The sequence below is a fragment of the Ictalurus punctatus genome, chromosome 25, assembly GCF_001660625.3.
Source record: "Ictalurus punctatus breed USDA103 chromosome 25, Coco_2.0, whole genome shotgun sequence".
Taxonomy (NCBI): Eukaryota; Metazoa; Chordata; class Actinopteri; order Siluriformes; family Ictaluridae; genus Ictalurus; species Ictalurus punctatus.
The window spans coordinates 632,390-660,266 of NC_030440.2; the positions used below are offsets into that span (position 1 = coordinate 632,390).

Genomic DNA, 27,877 nt, shown 5'->3' on the forward strand with positions numbered 1-27,877 from the left:
AGACGTAAGAAGCATCATCACCGCACGTGATCACGAGTTAAATTATACTGCATTCATGTGGTGTAAGAATAATCAGAAAAATTATTTCCCGACTGAGAAAATTCACGAGAACGCAAGTCGGAACAAAACAACACGGGAAGTCGAAGCACATGGCAGACAACAGTGACTGGTTGATGGTAGGAGACTTTTGATTAATGGGGCAAAATCACGTATTGCATATAAATGTTTTGTTGCTTTGTGGCTCTTTTTTTTTTTAAAGTAGCGGTTCAGGCACCGTTCAGGCACTGGGACAGTTTTAAAAGTATCGATTTGTAAGAATTTTTTTACATTCTTACATCAGCAGTAAGAATCGGAACACCAAAGTGGAATTAGAAAGAAATACCGAGAGGAGTCACAAAATTTCTGGAACCCAGATGACCCTCTACCAAAGTGATGGAAAGGACAAAAAGTGGAGAAAGAAAGGATCTGCTCATGATCCAAAACATCTCAGCTTATCTGTGAAACATAAACCTTTTTTTTTAGGGTTTTAATTTTTTTTTTAATTTAAATTTTGACTGGTTTTGGTAAGCATATTTTGATGATTTAGTACATTTGGAAAATTGTTACTAAAGCTAATTAAATGGCTTTACAACAAGGGGCTGTCAGTGGAGTTTGTTAACCAAACCTAACAAGCTAGTTAATTTCAGCAAATATTGTAAGATATTAAGATTCTGTAAGATCACGACATTATAAATAGCCAGTTGGCTAGAATTATACTAAAAGGTTGTCATAGCTTCTAAAACACAAAATAACAGCCCACAAAATAAGCTTATTTTCAGTCCACCACTGCTTAAACATCCTAAATCCTGGGGAGAGAAATCTCGCTTCCATCTAATGGGAATATGAGCAGCATTTGTTATGATCTGATCTTGGTAGTTAGGCCACTGAACATATTCAAATAATAAGATGAGGCCCATGTATGGATTTATACAAACAGTGATACAACAGTGATCCGGTATTTTCCAGATGATACAAACACACTAAAAAACCCACTCAGTGTCAGTGAGTGAGGTGATGCTGAAATATTAAATTAAAATAAAAGGCAACCCCTGTAGATTTTTCTCCTTTGCAGTTGTATTATGCCTTCCTGGAAAGTGTTATTGCACAAGAGCAAAGGCCAGGAGAGCTTCCTGCACTACACATGAAGTCTTACAGCTTCTCTCAGCAGGAATTTTACTTTTAGCAGCCATGGTCTCGCTCTTTGAAGGATGAAGCCGAACTGCCTGCAGCATTTCTAAGGTTGACAGATGGACACCAGACCAAATGGCTCTCTTATAATCAATTATTCTGTATTACCATTTGAAAAATACCATCCAATTATATCTAAAGGTACACTGTACACAACCACAGAAGTGGGGAGGATTGATTTTCTCTTTGAACACAGTCACGTCTGAGTCATCGTTTTCAGTTGCGGAAATATAAAAAAAACCCTTAGTAAAAAAACAGTACTCCTTTTTGACTCCTATTCCTATCTTATCGATCTAATAAATTGCTAACTCATTGTGTACTATGACAAATACTAACGTCACTCACAGTGATATTCTGCCACAAATTAAGTAATAAAAGAGTGGGTTGATCAAAAAACCTTACTGACTCAACACTGAGACTCATAAAATCCTCAAACTGATTCAGATGATCATCAATAGGTCTGCAGTGGCCTGAGTTTTTTCTTCCTACAATAACTGCTATCATGGATGGTCATGACATGCAGTAAAGATTAGTGAGCCACACCATTAAGTTCTACATTAAAAAATAAATACTTGGATTATTTGCTCCAGTAGTGGCAGCTTGGTTGAATTTGAACTCATGACCCTGAGTTCAGTAACCCAGTAGCCCAACACCTTATCCACTAAAATGCAGTCAGGTGCTTGATATTCTGAGGTCAATTTATCTTAAAAACCTTACATATCTGTGGCCAATCTAAAGTGGTAGGACATATTTTCATTTGTATATAACAAGGTCTTTAGGTTTCACTCAGCAAGAGCTTTAACTTCTAATACTTCCAGCTGTCTGAAAGATGCTGCCAAATGTCCTACTGGGTTTGAAGTCTCAGGAGAAGAACACAGGGTCTGGATGCTGCACAGATCGAGGATAATGTTGGATTGAGATGTTCTTCATTGGATTCATTAATTAAAGGCAGGAGGGCTAGTCCATCTTAACGTTAGCGGAACCCGATAGATAGCCTGATATACCGCATTGCTGCAATTACTGAAATCACAGTATTACATTCTGCAATAAAGGCATGCTTGCAAAGTCCTGAAGTTGTAGTGTACACATTTCGGTTCATGTAACGTTTCCTATGGACTGAAATAAAACGCATCAGTAGGTCTCAGGTTTATTGATGGGCACATCAGGACCATGAATTTAAGAAATCTTAACCAAAGCCACAAGCGAAACACACTGTGATAGCACCATAGGATAGGACTTAAACCATAGAAAAACAAATCCATGCATTTGTGGACAGAATTTTTTCCTGCATAGATTAAAATTTAAGGGGGAAAAAAAACCCATAAACCCTTCCCTAAAATGGAGCAGTAATGTTCATTTAAAATATTGTGATTGTTTACAGTAGCATTAGAAATGGGATCTGCGGTCTGATTGGTTACAGTGGCCTTGGAGGCAGGAACCAAAAGTCAATTCATGTATAGATAAACAACAAGGACTTGTCTTACTCGAGTATAGATAAACACTATTAATTTCTTAATCATATATAGTTAGTTCATATACACTTGAAGTTCAAGTTTAAGTGGTTATTACTGTCATTTCAACCACACAGTGCATCCGGAAACAACTACAGGACAGGACACGTCTGTGAATGTCCTTGAGTGTCCCAGCCAGAGCCCAGACTCGAACCCGATTGAACATCTCTGGAGAGATCTGAAAACGGCTGTGCACCGACACTCCCCATCCAACCTGATGGAGCTTGAGCGGTCCTGCCAAGAAGAATGGGAGAAACTGCCCAAAAATAGGTGTGCCAAGCTTGTAGCATCATTCTCAAAAAGACTCGAGGCTGTAATCGGTGCCAAAGGTGCTTCAACAAAATATTGAGCCAAGGCTGTGAATACTTACCTACATGTGCTTTTTTTGTTTTTTATTTTTAATAAATTTCCAAAGATTTCAAACAAACTTCTTTCACGTTGTCATTATGGGGTATTGTGTGTAGAATTTTGAGGAAAATAATGAATTGAATCCATTTTGGAATAAGGCTGTAACATCACACAATGTGGAGAAAGTGAAGCGCTGTGAATACTTTCCGGATGCACCGTATACAGCTGGTACAGTACACAGTGAGAGGAAACAACGTTCCTCTAGCACCATGGTGCTACAAAACAACACACTAACTACATGAGATGACACAGAACTAAATAAGATCTACAAACATTCTACATAAAGTGCACGTGCAGACGTGTGCAAAAAACACAGGACCGTTCAATACTACTTCAGACACTGTCTTTAAATTTTGCCGGAATGCTCAAGCCCTTACCCAGGATCAATTCTGGCCTAGTTTGAGGAAGCGTGTCATCAACACAGATTTGTCTTCACACAAATTATACTTTGTCACACCATATATCAAGAAGGCATTCTATGGAGTTTATTTCCTGTCAGAAGTGAGTGCATATAACATATTGTTCATGGTAGTTGTAAGTACATCCTTCTAACTAAAACTGTAATTTACATCTGTACCTTGTTTATGTTGTGATCACCATCACTTCGAAGTTTCATGCTACATTTAAAAACTACCGGATAGCAGTGACGTGCAGTGAGGTTCGTGTCTGGGAGGCACTGACTCTTTCAAAGTCAGATTTACAAATTAATGAATTCAACACAGTAGAATAAATTCACCATTCAACTGGCTGCTTGTACTGCTACTGGTTATGTTTCATATCCCATATCAGCATTCTTTACACACACATGGGTAAGGTACATATTTGGCCAAAGAAGAACGTCAAATTTATAGCAGCTCAGAGAGAGAGAGAGCATTTGCTCTGCACCCTCCTTGTGTTCTTAATTTGCCATCACAATTCCACAATTCACACTCATTCAATACAAATGAAAGTATATACAGTCCACAACAAAAAGACAAATGTAGTTTTATTCTTTAAAATAACAATTATTGTCTTATCTTGTTTTATATCATTTTTTTAGTTATTGTTAAAAGGGGCTGGTCTTTTATGTTTGTCGTGGACTGTACAGCAGTGTACGCATGGTCTTACCTTTACTCGTCTGTCATTACTCACATCATCAAATCCCAAAAACACCTCCCTCACTTCACAGGACACCTCACTTCACGCCACAGAACGCAAAATGACAGATCTGGGCTTTGTTTGTGACACCCGTTGTCTCGTCTACTTCTACAGCAACAAACAGAACTGCATTAATCTCCTTTTTTATGTCATTTCTAATCACATCATTTATTGCTTCAATTAAATCGTTCTTTAACGTTTGATGAGCCAGAAAACACAGTGGATGTCTCCAAATGTCTAGCTAACCTACCATCTTTCTCAGCAAAAGCATGTAATAGCTCTACATAGTTTCCACGATTAGAAGAGGTCATACTCTCATCGTTAGCACGAAATGCTAATTGCTGTTTTGCTAGGAAGCAAGTTGCATTAATGAGGTCTTTTAAAATCTCTCGGTTTTCCTTTACCTTAGCACTGTGGACGCTAATATTTAGTCTCCACTGTTCGTTCAAAGCCAAAACTATCCTTGCGCTACCCAAAATTTTTAAACAAATTTAGCTTTGAATGTGAGTAGTTGAACTTTCATGTCGAAAGGCAGGGGAAGCAGAAAAGGCGGTTTCTCAAAGCACAAGCACACAGCCAGTGTTTTCAGGCGCACCGCTCTGTTTGAAAAGAGCGTGTTATCTTCTGTCCCGTTGTTTGAAGCTAATCTTTTAGCTCCGGCATCTGTCTTCCATTATTTATCACTTCCAGTTTTGAGAAATGTTTTAGCTTACATATATAATCTTCCATTTTTGCAGTCAGGGCAAAAATGAAATAAACGGACTGATGCGGTGCACTTAACTTTCTCTACTTGACTTTTTTAGCTAGCATATTACCCACAATGCCATTTGTCTGTAATACGTGAAGAAGAACAATAACAGAACAAGCCTGTATGCTCACACACGCCCCCTTCGGTGAGGCAGGGGTACTGACTGCCTCCCCTCCTGCTTTTTCACTGCGGCGTTATGTCAGATCAGCAAGACTTATAAGTTATACACATATGTGAAATACATGACCTAGACTATGGAATGTGTGGACATATAATAAAAGTGTGTACAAACATTACATTGGTGACATACAGAGAGATCAATTGCACGTGCTCAAGTTGAGCAAAAAAAATAAGCAGCTCAATCCAGTTTGTGAGGGATTGCGCAATCTGAGAGGAGGATCAGCTCGCCTCCATTCGCGTCTTTCCCCGTATTTGAACAGGAAAATACGCAAATTCAGCGATATTGACTCTAAAACTCATTGGAATGATTGGAATCATACAGTAATTACATTTCTATCAGAAATCAGTGGACAAATAAGCTGTCGATCAGGTGGTAGAGCGGGTTGTCCACTAATTGTAGGGTTGGCGGTTCGATTCCCGGCCCGGGTGACTCCACATGCCGAAGTGTCCTTGGGCGAGACACTGAACCCCGAGTTGCTCCTGATGGTAAGTTAGCGCCTTGCATGGCAGCTCTGCTACCGTGAGTGTGTGTGTGTGAATGGGTGAATGAGACATAGTGTAAAGCGCTTTGGATAAAAGCGCTATATAAGTGTGCCATTTACCAAATATTTATTTATTTATTTTTAATCATCATTTGTTTTTTACATTTCATGATGACACTGACCGCACGTCACTGCTGGATAGGCCAACAAAAATTTTTTTTTAAAAATAGTTTTGTTCAGAGTTTGGATGAGGGTCAACCCCTATCAAAGCATCCATCCATCCATCTTCTACCACTTACTCCTTTACAGGGTCACAGGGAAACCCAGGGAGCATCGGGCACGAGGTGGGGTACACCCTGGACAAGGTGCCAATCCATCACAGGGCACAATCACACACCCATTCATACACTACGGACACGCCAATCAGCCTACCATGCATGTCTTTGGACTGGGGGAGGAAACTGGAGTACCCGGAGGAAACACGCAAACACCGCACACACACGGCCCTGGCGGGACTCGAACCCTGGAGGTGTGAGGCAAACGTGCTAACCACTAAGCCACCGTACGTACCTTCACCCTATCAAACCAAATCTGGAACCAAGATGTTTGATGCTTGATCAGCCATCACACCCAGCCCTCCACATTGTAAAAGAAAACTTGATTCATCGGACCAGGCCAGCTTCTTCCATTGCTCCATTGTCCATTTCTGATGCTCACGTGCCCAGTGTAGATGTTTTTGGCGTGTCAATGTTATTCACATGACCCGTCAGTGGTTTTAATGTTATGGCTGATGGCTGTGTATATTTCCAAGTCATAAAATTCTGATTTCGGCAACTGTGTATGATTTCTCGGTTCCCTGGTGGATTAGTGGCTAGCATGCTCTGCTCTCATCACCGCAACCCGGGTTTGCAGCCTAACCCCTGGCACGAGCCAGTGAAGAGTACCAGTGTCCAAGTCTGGAAAATGAGGAGGGTTGCGTCAGGAAGGGCATCTGGCATAAAACTCGTGCCAGAATCAACATGCGGACGCATGATCCGTTGTGGCGACCCCGAAAGAGGGGGAAAAAGAACTGTATGACGTCCTCAGACATGAAATGAACTCCATTCATCTTCTCTGCAGACCACAACATTCCTGACCTTGTGAAACACAAGTTCAAATAACAAGTATCACGTTCCTGGGAGTGGATTGCTTTCCTGCATGGTGTGGTCACACTCAAGTTTACTTAAAGTGAATGCCAGAGTAAGAAGCATTCACTTCTTACATGTACCAAAAATTGGTTTCCTGGACTACACTCAGATTCAAAACCGGCGTTCACACGTGAACAGATTCAAAGCAAAGCCAACCTCTGAAAGACATGTATTTGAATACAGATAAGCACCATGGAGTCAGAGATATTTGTAAATGGATCAGTTCCATGGACAGAGACATAGTTGTGTACAGCTCAGTATCAATTTCTAGGGACATGACATAAGCATTTGTACAAGCTTCAGCACTGTGAACTGAGGCACAAACACATGAGAAATCACAGTCCTAGTGTCTAATGACCATTTTGCAACTGAGGAAGCAGACAGAACAGTTTGATTTGGACTGCAGCTGAAACGGACTCCATGCGTGTTAACAGTCTCTGCTGAGCTGTCCATGACAATAATTTTAATACACTGCTCACTAAAACACTGATTCAGAGTCCAAGGTCCAGACACTTACCTCTTACAATCTCAAATTTTCTGTGTCCGATACAAAGGGCTATAACTGTTTTTAATGCCTCATAGCTGTTAACATCTTTTGCTAGACCATATAACAGATAGTTGCCTGATGGGTTTCTGTTGCCTTCAACTACCTACAGTATTATTCATTTTGGATTGTTAAATACAGGACAATTTCAGCCCTTTATGACCCTGTTTTCTGACATGAGGCAAGTGGTGGGTCTGGAGAGCAACTTAACCTTTTTTTTTTTTTTTAAATACCCGGCTTACATTTCCACCGGTTTGACACCCAGACAATTCCTACAGCATGACGTTAAAACAACAACAACAACAATGATCACGATGGACCGTGCATTTTATATTTATATAACTTGCAGGTGTTCCTGGCATTATTACGTTTTATCATTCAGATCCAAAAGTTCTGAGTCATGTCATTGCCTTTGGATTTTTTTATATTTCGCTCTTAACTCTTAGGATTACGCTGTGTTTTAGGTGCAACTTTAGCCGACTTCAGATTTTGGATTTTGCTTGCCTCACTGTAATACTCATTTCTCCTCTTAATAAACCTTCTGTACATGGATCCACACATCCCTGCTGTGTCAGCATTGTAACTACTGTCTATGCATGTCTAACAGTTAAGCGAAAGACAACAGACATAAGACGTTTTAGCTATTTAATTTTAAAAAGTATCTGCTCAAAGGGATTTTTATATAGTGAAATATATATATATTTTTTCTTGGACCATTGATTCATGGTTATGAGGGTAATTTATCTCATTTTCTCCCTTATAATGTTCATAACCCTACTCATGTCCTTCACTCTATTTTGCTGTCATGTAGACAACTTGAGTTGTTGTCATGGCGATGAAATAACCTCAGGTCCTGACGTCACTACTTCTTTGGTTCCAGTCCAGCAGGTTTCAAAAGCGAATTTGCCGGCTGAGAACCAGTGAAAAAGCATGGAACAGGTCAAGATTAGACACCTGCTCCAGCACCATATCAATGGGAAAGCACTATATGTGTGTGTGTGTGTGTGTGTGTGTGCTGATTAGATGTGTGTGTGTGTAATACTGCAGAGAATCAGGTGTGCCACTCACAGGGAAATAGATGGTAATAATTAGGTGTCCCTTTGGATCAGTCTGCTGCATTTCTGAGACTCTGCTGCTGGATTCATGCTGCATAAAACACACTCCTCCTGCACAAACATGAAAACACAGTCAATATTATGGATTTACAATTAGCCAGGTCCTGTTGCTTTTTCAGCTTTAGGCACTCTGCTGATATCTACATGCAACACCATGTTCATTCCAAAAATAGGACAGAAGTTGTGCTCATATGACAGCAAAAGTTAGTCTTGGAATAAATGTTATTTTTTATTTTAGTGCCATTGTCACAGTCAAGGTCACTTTACAAGCTGAAAAAAAAAATTATGCTTTTTATGCTAGGAGAAAAAGAGGAGATGATGCAAAGGGAAAAATCTGTTGTATGTTTTAATTGGAAAAAAAGATGAACAGGCAGCGAGATATAATTAAATAACACTACACTCGTGTCAATGATTATTTTTTTTCTCACACAAAAAACAAAAAAATTTTTTAAATGTTAACAGATAAAGTGATCGTTAGTTTTGCTTCAAATACTCATACTATTTTGGAAGATTTCTGACTCCATTGGCTTTTCTAAACTTCAGACAAATTACTTAAAAAAACAACATGTTTTTAAAAGGATTTATTAACTGCAGCCCTGATCATTTCCCCTCTTCACTCTCACAACCAGCAGAATGAGGACTAAGTGTAGGACAGGCTGAGACTGAAATGTGGAATCGTACACAATTGTAATTAGCCTTTATTCAGGTACAAGTGTACAGTATGAATTAAGTATACACGTGAGGTCACGGGTATTATTTTACTCAACTGACTACAAAATATTCTTAAATACTGTATTAAAGAGTTTATTTACAGATTTTGCACTAGAAATAAATTAAATAAAAAATAATAATAATAATAAACCAAAGAAAGCACTGTTGGCTTTGTCTGTCTATCTTTATGACTTTTTTCTTTCTTTTGAACATTTGTTTGAACAGTCATGATCGTTAACATTCCCAAAGTGTTAGGCTATCGTGAGAGCTTGGATTTGGTTTTTATTACATATTAAAGACAGCATTTTCTTAGGAAAGACACATCTAGTAGTAAATGAATATGATGCACCCAGTCACACCTAAATGAAACCTTATTTAAATACATATAACTTCAGATTGACTGGGGTGGAAAAAGACTGAGAAATTATACTTAAGTGAAAATTAAAAGTGCAAGTATGCAACCAAAAGTGTACTCAAGTGAAAGTAAAAAAAAAGATAAATGCACTCAAGTATTAAATATAAAGGTTTTAAATGATTAAAATTAAGGAATGTCATGTTTTCATGTAAAAGGTCATTTTTATTCCATAACTAAATGTGTCGTAATCTCTGTAAGTTTGCTTGTTATATGCAGGGATACATACTACATATGCTACATAATGTAACATCCAGCCCAGACGTTTCTCTGCAGGGCCAAGGAAGGGTGTCCTCCCTTGAATCTTAAACATTTTTTCGGTTGTCATATTCATTTCCTGTCAGGTCACAATAAAGCATGTATGAGGCCTTGAACTTGATGCAAGGCCCTGCACCTTGTTCTGAGCCGTTTGTTCTGGACAGTTATTATGTGTATGATCTTTCTTGCCTTGTCTAGTCTTTGCTTAGCCCTTTGGCTTTGATATTTCTGATTTCTGGTATTCTGACCATGCCTTGTTCGGTGATAAAATTTTTTGATTATGTTTTAGACTGGAAATACCTGGAACTTTATCTGAGTTTAACCATGGACGTTTTTAACCATTCCAATTGCATTAATAAATCTCAAGTGAATGGATCCATCTGACATGTCTGAGAGCCCTTTGTTACAAAAGGCATTGGCATATTAACACTCGATCAAACATTCGCCAACTTTGAGATGGAATTCCAAGAAGTGTTCGACCACCAAGAATCTGGGAAAGGTGCTGGAGACAGACGGCTTTCACTAAACCAAGAAAAACAATCCACTTCAGATAATGCACTAAGCTTTTGTACTCTGTCTGCAGAAAGCAGATGGAATGGGCTGCCATTAACAACCTTTCTCAGACAAGGCCTCAGCAATCTGAGTTTGCATACAGAGATTACTCTATCTCCTGCAATTTTCTCAGATCCCGTAAACCTTGTCAAAATTACAGATCCAGTCCCAGAAACCCAACCGTCATAGCACATACAGAACCCATGGGAGACATGCCAGTAACACTTTCCACTGAGGAAAGAAGCATCATAAGAGATTCAGTCTTTGTACATTAGGAATAAAGGGCATCCTTCAGCAACTTGCACTCTGAGACCTTTCATCAATAGATGTAACCAGGTGAGCCCCGCTTTGATCAAAACTAAATGTATTACTCTGCCCATAAAGCTTTCATGGTGTTCTGAGCTCCACGTGTTTTCCTCCTCTAGTTGACTCAGGGGCAGTTGGTAATTTCATGGATGAAACTGTGGCTCAATTACTTAATATCCCTCTTGTCCCTCTCACAGGCACCTAGATGGTATCCCTTCAGGAGGTGAAAAAGGTTGTGAAATGCACTGTGCACCCCTTAAAATGCACACGGGCACATCACATGTTGAAATGCATTCATTTATGGTAACAGATTCTCCAAGCAACCCCAATGTTTTATATTCACCATAGTTATCTACTCATGATCTGCAGATATCCTGGAAACAAGGTGAGTGAATCACTTGGGGGTAAATCATGTTATAATAACTACTCTTCTCTGTCATGTCTCTCCATCTATATTGAAAGTCATAGTGGAGTGGGGTTTTTCGAACCCTACTCAGACATTGCCAAAGTCCTCAGAGAAACTGGCACCACACTGCAATTGGGATTGCACCATAGACATCCTGGAAGGTACTATGCCCCCTAGGGGGCACACTTACCCATTGTCACTTCCAGAATCCAAAGCTGTGGAAGACTACATTGCCGATGAACTAACATAGACCTAAATTTTCCCTCAACCTCACTAGCTGCAGCTAGCTTCTTCTTTGTGGGAAAAAATATGGCAGATATTGGCCCTGCATAGTCTATCGAGGTTTGAATGCGGTCAAGTACCGCTACCTCCTTCCACTGGCTGCTTTGACCATATACTTTCGAGGTGCTTACAGTATAACCTCATATGCATCAGAGAGATTGATGAATGGAAAACTGCCTTCATTACTAACACAGGTCACTATGAATATCTTGCATGGTATTACCTGGTATACCCATGTAAACTATGACATGGGGAACTGGGGACTACTAGCCATCAACGCCCTCTAGTAGAATGGCATCAATGGTTAGAGGGAGCTCTAGTTCCCGTTTCTGAGCCTCATAGATTATAAAAACTTTGAATATGTCAAAGCCACAACACAACTGAACCCTCATCAAGTCAGGTGGGCCCTCTTTTCCAAAAGATTTAACTTCACCTAAACATATAAGCCTGGTTCTAAGAATGGAAAAGCTGATGCCTTGTCATGAATATCTGAAAATTCCCACTCACTAGACAATAATTTCTCAGTCATGCATTCCAGGCCTAGTATGAAGGGAAATTCTTGAGAACATCCGTCCACCTCAACAAGATGAGCCCGCACAACCAGAATGTCTCAGACTGCCTCAAACCCTGCAAGGTATAGGCTTAATGAAATAAAAACCTAAATATAAAAAAAATATATGAGGCTTTATTTTAGCATTTCCGTCACAGAAACAACTCAATACACCCTTGTTGTGTCATGTTGGTGCAAGGAGAAACAGCCTGAGGGCGCTGTGGCATACCGTATTGTGATTGACCCGTGTAGGAGAGGAGAAGAAGTGAAACAAGCACGTTTCTCTGAGGAATACTTTATTTCTTTTACAAGTGTAATATACCACAAGCCTATCAAACGTTGAAAAATACCAGTAGGATGGTAACCTAAATAATATGTTAAAAATCTAAATATTAAATTAAATAAAAAACGCGGCCGGGTGTCATGCCTGGAGATGGATCCTGAGATTTGTAGGCTAGTGTTTACCCATTTAACACTTATTTTGTTCCCACAAAGCCGACACGTGGCTTCATCTAAATTTATCAGTTCAGCTTTTCCGTTAGGCACGAATCCAAAAGATCGCAGATGTAACATTTGGTTTCCCAACAAGATCCATCGCTGCGGCAGAACCCGAAGTGAAATAGCAGAATTCGCCTGACTGGCTTTTGCCACACTTAAACAAACCCGCGCCAAATTAGCAGACAACACCCTATAAGGTTTGATTATGATTACGTAATTTGTAAATGAATATAAAATCTCCCACTACATGGTAGACTATAAATACAAATTAATATAGCAATATTATTATTACACTTGTATACAAAACGTTGTATATTGTACTTGTCATAGTGTCCGCTCAAGCAGGAACATTAACATGGTGTGTGATATGACACCACCGCAGGTGCCACTCCACCACCGTGGTGGCAAACTACAGCCCTAAACCACTCCTGATACCTCACAACCCTGGGAACACATCGCCCTGGATTTTATCACAGACTTTCATAAGGTAATACCACCATACTCACGCTCATAAACAGGCCAAGGAGATTACTTATACATCCGACTGCACACAGATAGCTATAACATTAACTAGATTGTGTAGCGTGAGGTCACCGCATATGGTGAAGTGATTGATATGATTCCTGATCTTTTTTCTACATTGATGAATTTGATTAGACGATAAAGTGAAATGATCGGACGCTAAACTGAGCCCATTTAATTGATATATAGCATACAGTCATTGTCTGAGCGAGAGGAGACCTCTGAGATTTGTAACAAGTCCCTTGAAGGTCTAAATAAACATATAGGTAGTGTAATGTAAGTTTTTTCCCCCCATATAACTGTAACTAAGCAAAAGTACTTCTTCAATTTCAGAAACATTCAACTTAAGTATAAATGCCACAAATTAATATTCAAGTATAGTAACAAAGTATAATCCCCTAGGTATTTTCCACCTTAGCATATTAGCCAATATATTTAGTGATGAATTAGGAGTGGTTTATTCCCATCTATTCTGAACAATAAAGAGCATGGAACTTAATAAGTTCCTTCTACAGTTATAAATCATGCTAATGTAATGAACTCTCCAAACTCCCAGACTGATTACCTCCCCCACACACACACACAGTACACCAACACAACCCACTCCATCAGTTTTTGCCTACATATGAAATCATGTTACTCCTTTGTGTTTTTACTTTGTTATTCCTGCTGATTGTATTTGTTCTGCAAATGTAACAGACGTTTGATCTAGATACTTTGTAAGCCATTTCTGAGTGATGCTATCTTGCCTGTTGGTTTTAATTAATCTAAAATAATTGAAATAACCTTGTGGGAGAAATTCCTTCTAGCTTGTGCTGCACCTGGTTAGTTAATCTTGTATCAGTGTTGCCAAATAAGTGGGGTTTTTTTCACTTAGGCATCACAGGGCTGTCTCTCCACCCTAGCTAATCAGTTTCACTACTCTCATCATGTTCCCAGATTCATAACGATATCATGTCGTAAACAGCGCAGATGTCTAAGGGTCAACCTTATAATCAGGACATAGCAAAGCTGAATCCTGATGACTTTTGGTGAAACGCTTCTGAATGAGACAAATATAACTCTTTAAAGTACATTTTCAGCCCGTTCTTACTCACTACACCTCTCCCTTCAGCTCCTCTCCATAGGACACCATTTCAAAACCTGTCAACAGATCCAAATTTACACACCACAGTAAAGCAGTAACAACAACATCATCATCATCATCAACAACAACAACAACAACAACAATTAAAGGATTCCTATTCATTCCTATGTGAAAGACAAAAACCTTTTTCTATTTGTACTGTTCTTTTAAGTTCTGCTTTAAAATAAGTGTGTCAAGTGTATATGTGTACATATTCATATATATATATATATATATATATATATATATATATATATATATATATATATATATCTTTCTTTCTTTCTTATCTAACACTTTACATGAAGCTCTGACATGGCACCAGTGGCTCTCAAAGTGGGGATCCCCAGGGGTCCATGAAGCATAACCAGGGTGTCTGTAACTTTTTATATTTTTTTTTATTTTACTACAGTGGTGGAAGTTACAACCTGTGATTGCCAAAGTTATTATATTTATTGGGTTTTTGTTTGACTGGTCACTTGAATTGAATGGGTTAAATCCTACCCTCCTTAACTTACAATTAATTCAGCCTGTACATGGCACAGCTTGGACCTAATGTGTGCTGCAATAAATAGCCAGAATATTGTAGTGAAAATTTTAATATACTGATGTTTGAGTAGCTGGATTTTCATGAATAAATCTGTCTCAGATGGTCTGTTAACAGAATTTATTTGACAGTTAAAAGGGTATCCGATTGCATATATTTGACGACCCCTGGCTTAAAGTTCCTAACTGGTTTCACTTTTGTTGGTGGGAGTTTATGGTGAATAAATTGCTTTATACAACAGTTAGTTCTGATCAATTAATTTGATTGGTCAAGCGGTGTTCCAACAGTGTTCAGTATAACTGCACTGAGACGTTTCACTCTTTGTATCGCTCCCCCGTCTGTGTTCGCCCACATAAAATTCCACTTCCCAGTTTGAAACTTAGTACTTAGTGTTAGCAACATCATCGGCAGACATGGTAAACAATACTTTTCAGAAATATATATTTTTTTAAACTTATGACTTAAAATACGAGAGCTCATCAGATGAATATGAAAAGGAAGAAGGGACGCCAATTTCATTGGAAGCACCTTCAACGGAAATGTACAAATCGGTGTGCGCCACCGTGTCAGGCAGCCAATGTGTTATAATGTGAGCGCGGCTTCTTCGGGATCTATTGGGACACAATATGGTCAAATGCTTTGTTTATTTGTTCCACTAGCACGTCAGTCAGTCATATAACGTCAGTTACACTATATTCATTTCTTTGTTAATTAATTTATAATAATAATAATAATTAAATTATTCATAAATCCATATAGGACATAGCACTTGCAATCATGCTGAATAGTGGAACAGCTTTGATTAGCTATGGCACTTGCCCTGCGAGTGCAATATTGCTTAATTAAACACAGTGATAATAAAAAAGGTTTGTAAAATACACACACTGACTTGTTGAATGCATTAAAGTATTGATGTTATTGATGTAATGGATGTTTCCTCTTTGCTACAGGTGAAAAGTAGAGTGTATGTCTGTGTGTGCGTATGTGGTGTGTGTTTGTGTGTGTGTGGGCGATACATGCATTATTGATGTGCTCTAAGGTGGCCCCTGCTCCGAGGTCTACTCCTCTTATCTTAACAAAACAGTAAGTGCCATAACTGTAACTTGCTTCTTTGGAAAGTCCATGAGCGATCATAGAGATCATCAAAATGACCCTGTAGCACAGTGGACAAAACTTGGTGAAGGACCAAAGCATGCACTGATTATACAGCTGCAATCAAAAGTATTCAACCCCCAGTGCAAATCAGGTCTGTCAAAATGTTCAGACTTTCAGCTGTTTGCGATGAAAAAAATCAAACAAAAGCGATGGAAATAGTTCGACACGATGAATGCTTCAAGCGGTTTCCCCCAAATCCAACTGAAAACGCAACTTATAATGACTTCTCCAGTCTCAAAATTATTCACCCCCCTGAATAGAATCCCTCACAACAGCACAAACATGTAGAACAGGTGTTGTCTCAAGCACACCTGATATAAACTAATCAAGGACCAGGTGTGCTTGAGCTGGAAATACATGAAATACCTGAAGTGGCCACGGGCAAAAAATGTATGAAATACCTGGACGGGGCAGAAAGAGGAAGCTATCGATGGCTGCAAGCAGATTTCTGAGAAGGCAGGTTGTGAAAAACCCTCGAGTGACTGTAAAAGACCTGCAGCGAGACTCAGTGTAACAGACACTGAGGATTCAGTGAGCACGGTAAGGCGTGTAGTAAACGCAGAAGGTTTCCATGCCAGAACTCCAAGACGTTCACCACTACTGACCCAAAAGCAGAAAATTCACTCAAAATGATATAAATAATACACAGAAGGTTTGGGATTCTGTTCTGTGGAGCGATGAAACAAAACTGGATCTTTTCAGCACGATGGATCAGCGGTATGTCCGGAGGAAGAAGAATGAAGAAAGAACACTGTCCACAGTCGAGCATGGTGGAGGCTCGGTGATGCTCTGCGGCTGCTTTGCATCCTCTGGCACTGGAAACCTGCAGCGTGTGGAAGGTGAGATGGATTCAGTGAAGTATCAGGAAATCTCAGGAGAAAACATCATGCTGTCTGTGAGGAAGCTGAAGCTTGGGTGTCACCGGACCTTCCGACAGGATGACGATCCCAAACATACCTCAAATTCCAGCAAGGCTTGGTGCAGAAGTAGTCCTGGAAGATTCTACAGGGCCATCACGGTCACCTGACTTGAACCCCATAGAAGATCTCAGGTGGGATTTGAAGAAGGCGGGTGCAGCACGCAAACCCAAGAATATCACTGAACTGGAGGACATTGCTCATGAGGAACGGGTTAAGATCCCTCAGGAACGCAGCAGAAGCTCTGCACCTCATTTGCAGCAGGTCATAACAGCAAAAGCGTGCTCTACTAAAGTACTAAAGACGCTCGCCATGAAGGGGTGAATAATTTTGAAACTGGAGAAATATTATGAGTTGCATTTTCTGTTGAATTGGGGGAAACCACTTGAAGCATTTGTTGTGTTTCAAGGCTATTTTTCAACTATTTCAATCGCTTTTGTTTGAGTTGTTCATTGTAAACAGCTGAAAGACTGTAAATTTTGTCAATAAACCTGATTTGCACTGCGGGGTTGAGTAATTTTGATCGCAACTGTACACCGATTAACCTGGTCCATAGAATAGCACATCATTCACATATTGCTCCTGGAGCGTAACCGTAGCCATCATATTTATCTCTAAAAAGCAGCAGTTCAACCAAAAATGAAACTCATATGACATCATGTGGCTTGGTCATTTTCCCCCAAAAAATAGAAGAATAGGTTTGTTTTAAAAATGAAGTATACAAACATCATTGGAACTTCACATGAACCCGAGTTTGAAGATTTGATTTCATTCACAGTTTTAGTTCTGTAACCATCCATTTTTATTGATAACAGTCTGTCAACACAGGGTCATAAAACTACACAGATTTTGAGATCATAGAACAACTTGATAACTTTAGTCTGTGCACAATGCTAAACTGGAGGCTTCCTTTATGTGTTAGCTATATCAGCACTGTAGCTCCAGTGCAAAATGAAAGAAGAAATCTTCAGACACCAAGCCTGTTTTGGTTGAGTGACTACATTTGTCTACATTTTAGGTGACAGCATTGTGTACATTGTGCCCAAAAACTTTAGCTTGAAGCCTGAGCCGAGTCACTTTCAAGGAGTGAGACACCAAAAAGACTGTTTCTAATGGGAAAGAAAGCCAGCAGTGCATTTCTTTCTTTCTCTCTCTCTCTGTCTGTCTGTCTCTCTCTCTCTGTCTCTCTCTCTCACACACACACACAGACACACACACCAGCCTCACTGGTGCCTGGAATCCATCCGTCGAACGGATCCATCAATTTACTCACAATTCCCATCTGAACAAATGAAAATAAATGGCCCGTGGATGCAAATGTACCTGCTCAGCAAAATCTCCATCATTCCCCATGTGTGTATAAGAAGAATAGACAGAGGTATAATAGGAGAAAATAAATATTTAGCATGTGGAAGTGTTTGGCGAACTCTTTTCGTGACTGGGCCGTGTGCTGAATATAGATGAAGTCTTAAGAGCCTGAGACGCGGCAGGGATTTTTCTATAGATGGTGAAAGCAGAAGAGAGTGAAAAGGAACATATAACCCTTGTGTATGTATAACATATACATACATACATACACACACACACACACACACACACACACACACACACTCAGCAAAAAAAAAGAAATGTCCCTTTTTCAGGAGACTGTATTTTAAAGATAATTTTGTAAAATACAAATACGCTTTACATACAGATCTTCATTGGAAAGGGTTTAAACAATGTTTTTCATGCTTGTTCAATTACTGCACATGCAGCTGTGGAACAGCCTTTAAGACACTAAATGTTTACAGGCAGTAGGCAATTAAGGTCACAGTTACAATTACTTAGGACATTAAAGAGAACGAGGGACATTTCATTTTTCGCTGAGTATATAAATATTATGCAGGTTTAAAATAATGCTATCGCACTGCTAAGCAACAACACAAAGATGCACAATGCAGTGTTTATGTTTTCTCTACAACTTCAGTCAAATACGCTTTTGCTTGTACATTTAAGGGTCAGTGGTGAATGCACTGAAGTTCTGTTAAGCTGTGAGTCCATACTTTCCTTTTCAGTATTGGATCTCGGTCTGCAATATCTCTACCAAGGAGATATGAAGCATATGCATAAATTTGGTAAAAAGCTTTGAAAGGCAGTGGAGTTCAGCTGTCTTCTATCTCAGAAATGCAGAAGGACTGCGTGCAGAAATGATGACTTCTGAAACAGATCTTTACCACCTTTAAACTTGATATTATTATTTGCATTTGGTCATATTTAGATTTTTATTATACAGAAGTTTAGTGCTAAATCATCTGTCAGTCTTTGTTATAATTGTGTTGTCCTTGTTTCATGGATGGATGTTTTAATTGATTGTAAAAGTCAAGGATAGTTACAAGACCTGCATAGAGGACAGTGCGTAAAGATCGATTTACAAGAAGAGCAGCTGAAAGTTGTTGACTAGAGGTCGACCGAATGACCGGTTTTTGCAGATTAACCTGCATGATTTCGGATCGGTTATCAGCAAAAATCCACACTGATAGTATTTAAGTGCTGCTGTCATTATACGGTACGACAGCACCCTCTAGAGGCAAAATAAAAAATATCACAGATTTTGTTATGTCATTGAAATGTTTTTTTTTTTTGCATGTTTCTATGTTTATTTGTTATTTGGAGGGTCACTTCATAGTTCGGTTGGATGTATATCTTTTATTGACATTAATATTTATTAATAGTTAATATATATTAATATTGATATATTTATCATGGTACAGTCAGTACTGTTTAATTTTGTAATGAAATGAATACGTTTTTATTTTGAATGTTATGTTTTCATTAAATATCAATTTGAAAAACTCTTCTGCCCAACTTGGTTATCGGCATCGGTAAACTCCACTATCGGTCGATCTGTATTATGGACATTTGGAATGTGCTTGAACATAATGTTTTGACTGACTCCTGTTAATTTGCACAATAACTGACACTAATGTAAATAACAACAAACATTAAGCTAATAAATAACAAATAGGCTAAGCAGTGATAACCAAGGTGCCACCACTTTATTTACTAAAATTACCGAAGAAAACAATTACAAATACTCACATTTCTGGCTGTTATGTGAAATAGCAGCAAACCCCCGTAACCTACAGCACAGAGATCATTACTTTCAGCTGCTTCCTCGTTTCAGTTACAGTTCACCATTACTCAATGCAGTGTTTCATACTTGAACTTGACCTACATTGATCGGTAAACAAATTTAGCCATACAAATAATGCAAAGAATCTTGGGAGCAAAGTGTCCAGTGGCTGTTCTCTGTGAAAATGACTATTTTGGAGAGACAATAAAGCATTAGGTTGAGCTGAGTTCATGTGTCATGTGGCATTTTTGTGCTACGCCGGAATCAAACAAGTAAAATGATGCATCATTACTATTTTATTGCAGGTTATGAGTAAAGGAAACAAGAGTGGAAGAAGTACTCATGAAGCTGAATATAAAAATAAATTGGGTTTCTTTTAATAGAAGCAGCATGGAGTCTTGGATTAATATCAGATTAGCTGCAATCCCTAGGGTGTGTGTTGCCTGTGAGAAACTGCTGTGAGTGTTTGTGATGGTGTATTTGAAAGGGAAAATAGGCCTGTCAAATGCGAGATCTAATTGGGCAAACACTCAAACACATATGCACACACATATCCACGCCTCAATATCTCTTTGATCCATAAAACATGAAGTTCATTAGGTTCACACACACACACACACACACACACACACATACACATACAGTGCACCAATTAAACATTTCAGGAAATGGGAAGGGAACGTCAACAACAACAGAAGGTTTTATGCTATCATGACTTTAAGAATGAATCCTTTTTTGAGAAGTCAACGACCGGTGAGATTCTTAACATTTCTGAAGCTACTGTGATGAGTTTAATGTTCTTGTTGGTTCTGGAGCTGCCATTACTCACTTGACGTCATCCTCCACTGGTGACATATTGTAAAACGCTAGCATTGAGAATGATTTGAATACCTGCAAGACATGTGACTAGCCAACGACCATGAACTGAAGGACTCGTCATTCATTGCAACACAGCGGCATTGTTTTTCATGCCTACAGCACATGCAGGTCGATATCCACAAATGATAAGGCAAACCACATACAGGTGACCCCAAATTAAGCAGCTTGTACAGGTGTAAATAGTCGAAAATGGCGTGTCTACATTGTTGTGATGAGATAATGAATATTCAGAGTCGTCCTTTTAGTCTCCTTAATAAATATTCTAGCACTTTCCCTCTTGCACTACTCTGGAGCGTTACCTTTCATAAAGCGTAAAGTCCTCATATAAAAATAGAACGTTTAAAATGCTACACTGTGAAGCACTGAAAACTGCTTTGACTGTTAAGCAGCAAGCGGCATGACTTTCACACAAACCCATATAAATAAATCGAATGGATTCAATACACCTCGATGTGTAACCTGCATCAGCAAAGTCAGATTACAGGATTTTATCACACAGGTTGTGAAGATAAACAATAATAGAGCTCATGACTAAGCTCGACTGTGGAAACACATTGCACTAATCCTTCGGCTCTATGATGTAAGATTTTCACCAAAGGTGTCGTTCTCTCTTTCTAGGAAAGTGTCTGAAGGATCGTTAAAGATGCTCACCATCCAAAGCACAGCCTGTTCAACCTGGGACATTCTGGTAGGCCATCTATCTCACCTGTAGTTACTGACGTGGATATTTGTCTAGCACAAACACAAGAAAAAAAAAATTGTGAGAAAAAACTGTCATCGCATGAATTCACATACTGTGAATGTCAGGAAGTCAGGGCACAGGGTCAGGCATGATACAGCGCCCCCTGGAGCAGAGAGGGGTAAGGGCCTTGCCCAACAGTGGCAGCTTGTCAGTGCTGTGGCTTGAACCCCCAACCAGTAACCCAGAGCCTTAACCGCCAAGCCTCCACTGCCCCTTTGTGAGTTGTATAATAGGATTTGAGAAGGTTTAACTGTTGTGTTTGTGGGAGAGAAAAAAAATTCTACAAGTGCAAATTCCACTGTCATGGGTGCTCCTATGTTTTCCTCAAATAATACCTTCATATTGGGTCAATAAGTATTTGAAGAGTGACAAATTTTTTGTCATTTTGCCTCAGAACACCACCATGATAGATTCGAAATGAAGCAATCAAGATGTAATTGAAGTGTAGACTTTCGGCTTGAATTCAAGGGTTTTGACAAAAAATTTTTAGGGTTTAGGAATTACAGCCATTTTTACAGAGTCCCTCCATTTCCACAGGCTCAAAAGTAATTGGATAATCGACCGATAAGCAGTTTCAAGGCCAGTTGTATCATTTTTCCTCATTATTTCATGACAGATTAATGAGCTAAAAGGTCTGGAGTTGATTCCACGTGTTGAATTTGCATTTGGTAGCTGTGTATGGGAACTCTCAATATGTGGATTTGACCGTACATCAAATCAACACAGAAGCAGTAGCAGAAACACAAGACTACTGCTATAATAAGAAGTTGTTGTGGTCCACCTGAACCTATGCAAGTTTTCTGAGTTCTTATCTTGCCTATGTCATTCCCAGTGTGCTAATTCTGTGTCTGAATACAGACTTTTTGAAGAATCTTATGAAAAATTCAAATGAGCAAAGTTGTACGACAAGGTACAGTGTCCTCCACTAATATTGGCACCCTTGGTAAATATGAGCAAAGAAGGCTGTGAAAATTTGTCTTTATTGTTTAACCTTTTGATCTTTTGTTCAAAGCATTCTTTGCTCTCATGGATATCAAACAATTGCAAATAGAACACAGGTTTATCAAAAAATCTTTCTTAAATATACGGGGTGCAACTTTTAGTCAATACTTTGTGCTAGCTCCCTTTGCCAAGATAACAGCTCCGAGTCTTCTCCTACAACGCTGATGAGGTTGGAGAATACATGGCGAGGGATCTGAGAGCGTTCCTCCAGACAGAACCTCTCCAGATCCTTCACATTTCAGGTCCACGCAGGTGGACTCTCCTCTTCGGTTCACCCCACAGGTGTTCTATGGGGTTCAGGTCAGGGGACTGGGATGGTCAGGGCAGGACCTTGATTTTGTGGTCAGTAAACCATGAGAGTAGAGGCTTTTTTCTTGAAACTCTTCCAAACAACTAGTGGTGATGTCGGTGACTTCAGATTGTAGTTTTGGAGACTTTCCGACCCCAAGACAAAACTTCTGCAGTTCTCCAGCTGTGATCCTTGGAGATTTTTTGGCCGTTCTCTTCATGGTGCGTTGAGACGATATAGACACGCGTCCGATTCCAGGTCGACTCATAACATTTCCAGTTGAAAGGGTGGAAGGGTGCCAATATTAGTGGATGGCACTGTATACTATTCTGATATACTGAAAATAGGAGAAGAATCAACCTTGAAAAATCCACTCCATAGTCAGCTAACTTAATACTTTATATTAAATGATTATTCAATATACAGGCAGAACCATGGCCTTGATATGATTCTTTAATCATTCTTCACATCTGGAGGTATGCAAACATGTAAAAGGATATCCCCACTGGTTTCATTAATGCCACCTCACATTTGAGCAAACAAACATCCTCCATCCCTCTTTCCCCACTCATTTCTCCTCCATCCCTCTCCCCTTCCTCTCTCTTCCATTATCCACCTAATAAACATCACAGCCCTAACAACATGTTTACTGCAAACAGTTACGAAGAGCAGCAACAAAATGCCATCTCAAGTGAGCTTTTTAAACATACAGTCAGTGACTATGTTCCAAACTACATACTACTGTTCCAGCTGTTTTCTTGCTGCAAGCGGTATAATTAGTAGCTTAGGGCCTATATCCCCCAAAAAAGTGCATTTAAATATCCTTTGATGAAAAGCTTAAAGTACTGGGTAGTCGCAGGGGCCCCATTGTGGTGTGAAAAGAATAGAAACGTAATGTCACAAGATCATGAAGAGGTAGCAATCATGAAGCATTTGTATTTATCTATGGCAGAAATTGCAAAACAGTTATTAATGGTAATTAATTGGATTTTGTCACTCTGTCTGCTTTAAATACATTAAGTTGCTAGCTCATTACTTCTATCTATGACAACAGTAGCCTGTTGAATTTAAAGATATTTACCACACTTTTAAAAACACCGGGTTAAAAACAACCCAAATTGGGTTATCTTTAGCCCAACGGCTGGGTCAATACAGGACAGAACACATTTTGGGTTAAACTAACCCGTCAAGTCGGGCTGTAAATTTTAACCCAGCAAATGTGTTGTTTTTCAATCCAGAGGATGGTTTCATTTTTACAAAAGCGCTGGGTTAATTTTATTTTAGAAATGGGTTAATATTTTCAGAGTTATTTTTACCCTTTGAAATGTCATATATACCACATTATAAACAAACATGTCAACATGGTGTCTCCTTTATTTATACACAAGAAGGGGTGCAGAAATGTATTGCTAGAGCTGCTAAAGTGGTGTTTAGGTATAGACTTTGAAGTAAATGACTCAAATAGGTCATATATTTAGGATGAAAACATCAGATTTTGATCAAAGGAGACGTGTGAAACCATCTAAAAAACATCGGGCATTACAAACAAGTAAGCCAACGCTAATGAATATAGCAGTGCGTTTAATGTAAACTGGACTGTTATCACACATTTCCGCTTTTTCTAGCGTACAGTAACGGTTTTATGGATAAATATACTGATACGAACCTTGTTTCTCCAAATAAATATAACCATCTATCCATGTGAAAACCGCTATCTCCACCCGAGGCGAGTTCAAACGGAGTTGATTTGACCCAAGGAGCTGGGCTGAGGTGGCGGGGTGTGGGTGGGGTATGGGTGGGGTGTGGGTGGGGTGTGGACGGGGTGTGGGCGGGGTGTGGGCGGGGTGTGGGTGGGGTGTGGGTGGGGTGTGGGCGGGGTGCATTGATTCAGCTGTCAGTGAAAATGACCCAGACATTAACCCAGCAGTTGGGTTGCACAAAACTACCCAAAAACTACCCAAGCCCGAGAAAATTATTCAATTAAATGACCCAAAAGCTCAACCCAGCGTTTGGGTAGAAAAAATAGCCCAGCATATTTTTTTTGAGAGTGCACCCAGGTGATTGAAACCTAAATCACCTGCAATTTCTTTCAGAACTAGAGCAACTCAGATTATCACAACCAATGAAGAAGTTATCTTTAATGATTAATACATAATTAATTAATTTCATAACTGAATATCTATTCTATTTCTATTCATTTTCTATGTATATTATGTACGTTTTGATATTTACTTCCTTATTTTTGTTCAGTTGTTTTGAATATATTGTTTATTAAATTGTTTTTCTCTTGTCTAAGACAATGTAGTATTAATTCTGTATATAAAATACATTTACGGCATTTGGCAGACACCCTTATCCCGAGTGACTTACATTTATCTTATATATACAACTGAGCAGTTGAGGGTTAAGGGCCTTGCTCAAGGGCCCAGCAGTGGAAGCTTGGCAGTGCTGGGATTTAAACTTATGATCTTCTGAGCAGTAGTTCAACTTCTTAACAACTGAGCTACTGCTGCCCAAAAATGCTCTCCCCCAAATAATATGATTGGTATGGGTAAGGAACCTGTCATGCTGTAGAATACAAAGACATATACAACTTTGTTGCAAAAGTTTAGGGAAGTACCAGAAGGTGTCCACATACTTTTGATCATTACTTTTTTTAAAATAAAAAATTGTAAATCTTGCAAAAACTTCTAGTTTGGTTTGGCTAACACAAACATTTACACACAACTTTAATAAAAGCTTGACAAATTCAGCCCATTATTAGTATGCTATTTAGCAAACACTGCCTACCAACTACAGTTGCAATCAAAAGTATTCAACCCCCAGTGCAACTCAGGTTTATTGTCAAAAGGTTCAGACTTTCAGCTGTTTGCGATGAACAAGTCAAACAAAAGCGATTGAAATAGTTTGACACAACTAATGCTTCAAGTGGTTTCCCCAAATTCAACTGAAAATGCAACTTATAATGATTTCTCCAGTCTCAAAATTATTCACCCCCCTTGAGTTCCAGTCAGGTGATTGTGAAGGCCCTGTAGAATCTTCCAGGACTTCTTCTGCACCAAGCCTTGCTGGAATTTGAGGTACGCTTGGGATCGTCGTCCTGTCGGAAGGTCCGGTGACGCCCAAGCTTCAGCTTCCTCACAGACGGCATGATGTTTTCTCCTGAGATTTCCTGATACTTCACTGAATCCATCTCACCTTCCACACGCTGCAGGTTTCCAGTGCCAGAGGATGCAAAGCAGCCGCAGAGCATCACCGAGCCCCCACCATGCTCGACTGTACACAGAGTGTTCTTTCTTCATTCTTCTTCCTCCAGACATACCGCTGATCCATCGTGCTGAAAAGTTCCAGTTTTGTTTCATCGCTCCACAGAACAGAAATCTTCTGTGGATTGTTTATATGATTCTGAGTGACGTTTCTTGTGCTTTTGGGTCAGTAGCGGTGAACGTCTTGGAGTTCTGGCATGGAAACCTTCTGTGTTTAATACACGCCTTACCGTGCTCACTGAAACCTCAGAGCCTGTTACACCGAGTCTCGCTGCAGGTCTTTTACAGTCACTCGAGGGTTTTTCACATCCTGCCTTCTCATAAATCTGTTTGCAGCCATCGACAGCTTCCTCTTTCTGCCCCGTCCAGTTATATCATGAAATTTATTCCCGTAGCCAGTTCAGGTATTTCATGTGTTCCAGCTCAAGCACACCTGCTGCAACTAATGAAGCCCTTGATTAGTTTATATCAGGTGTGCTTGAGTCAACACCTGTTCTACATGTTTGTGCTGTTGTGAGGGATTCTATTCAGGGGGGTGAATAATTTTGAGACTGGAGAAGTCATTATAAGTTGCGTTTTCAGTTGAATTTGGGGGAAACCGCTTGAAGCATTCATCGTGTCGAATTATTTCAATCTCTTTTGTTTGATTTTTTCATCGCAAACAGCTGAAAGTCTGAACATTTTGACAGTAAACTTGATTTGCACTGGGGGTTGAATACTTTTGATTGCAACTGTACAGTATATGACAACAAATGAGTCATTCTACACACCACCAATAATAAAAAGCATTGTTGCACTCAAAAAAAAAAAGTCTTGAATTAGTGCTGTCAACACAAAGTGAAGTCAAACACACACCATCTAATCGCTTTTCAAGTGTTTAAAGGAGTGATGATTCTGTTGTTAGGTGACTGAAATGCAAAGGCTGAATGCTTTGTGTCAGTTGTATTGGTGAGTTTCTACCAAGTCATGACTCATTTGTTCATTCATTTGTTTATTCATTCATTCATCTTCAGTAAGCACTTTATCCCGGTCAGAGTCCCGGTCAGAGTCCCGGTCAGAGTCCCGGTCAGAGTCCCGGTCAGAGTCCCGGTCAGAGTCCCGGTCAGAGTCCCGGTCAGAGTCCCGGTCGATTCTGTGCGCCCGGTTCAGGGAGACATTCATTTATTTCTTGTTATCTTCATTTTATGTTGTTATTTATTTTTTTATCTTTCTCAGAGTCCGTGTCAAGTTCGAGTACAAATTTACCCGAGTGCGTGACAAGTCCGAGTTCGTTCATAATTAGACTCGAGTACCCCGACGTTAGTACGTGGGTCGGCAAGCAAGCATAGATAAACACTCTTGCTATATCGTTTACTCCAAAAATCTGTTTCCCTTGAGCACAACTTCTCTTCATCCATATGACAAATTTATCTACCTGCCCCTCACATGCTGTCTCTCCGCCATGAACAGCCGCGATAGAGGAGCACTAATCAATCACGCTTTCAAATAATCAGAGTCTAAAGCACTATTGCACAATGAATTTGAATTGATTGAGGAAAAGTGGGAAGGGGAGAAGAGATTCATTCACGGAGAAGGTCGATCGTTAGCACCAGCAGATTGCTCAGGGTTCAGCTGCTGGCAGAGAACATTAATAATGTAACACAAAAGCTATATCTCACGCCTGATATTTTCTTCATGTTTCCTTTTTAAAGCTTTTGCAGCATGGACAGAAAATTCACTAGGAGGGTTAAAACTGCAGGTCAGTGCAACCTGCCAACATGCACCACTGCGCTGTGGGACATAAAGACAGTCAAATGGGGATTA

At 39.5% G+C, this 27,877-nt stretch overlaps 1 protein-coding gene across 1 annotated transcript in view; it reads right to left on the bottom strand.

Annotated features, from left to right (window-relative positions):
• The window catches only part of lrfn2b (leucine rich repeat and fibronectin type III domain containing 2b), a 141,605-nt gene that overhangs the window by 46,206 nt on the left and 67,522 nt on the right, over positions 1-27,877 (bottom strand). The window contains exon 3 of the mRNA XM_017455439.3: positions 8,493-8,590. The gene's annotated coding sequence lies outside the window, so the exon portion shown is untranslated. The remainder of the gene's footprint in view (positions 1-8,492; positions 8,591-27,877) is intronic.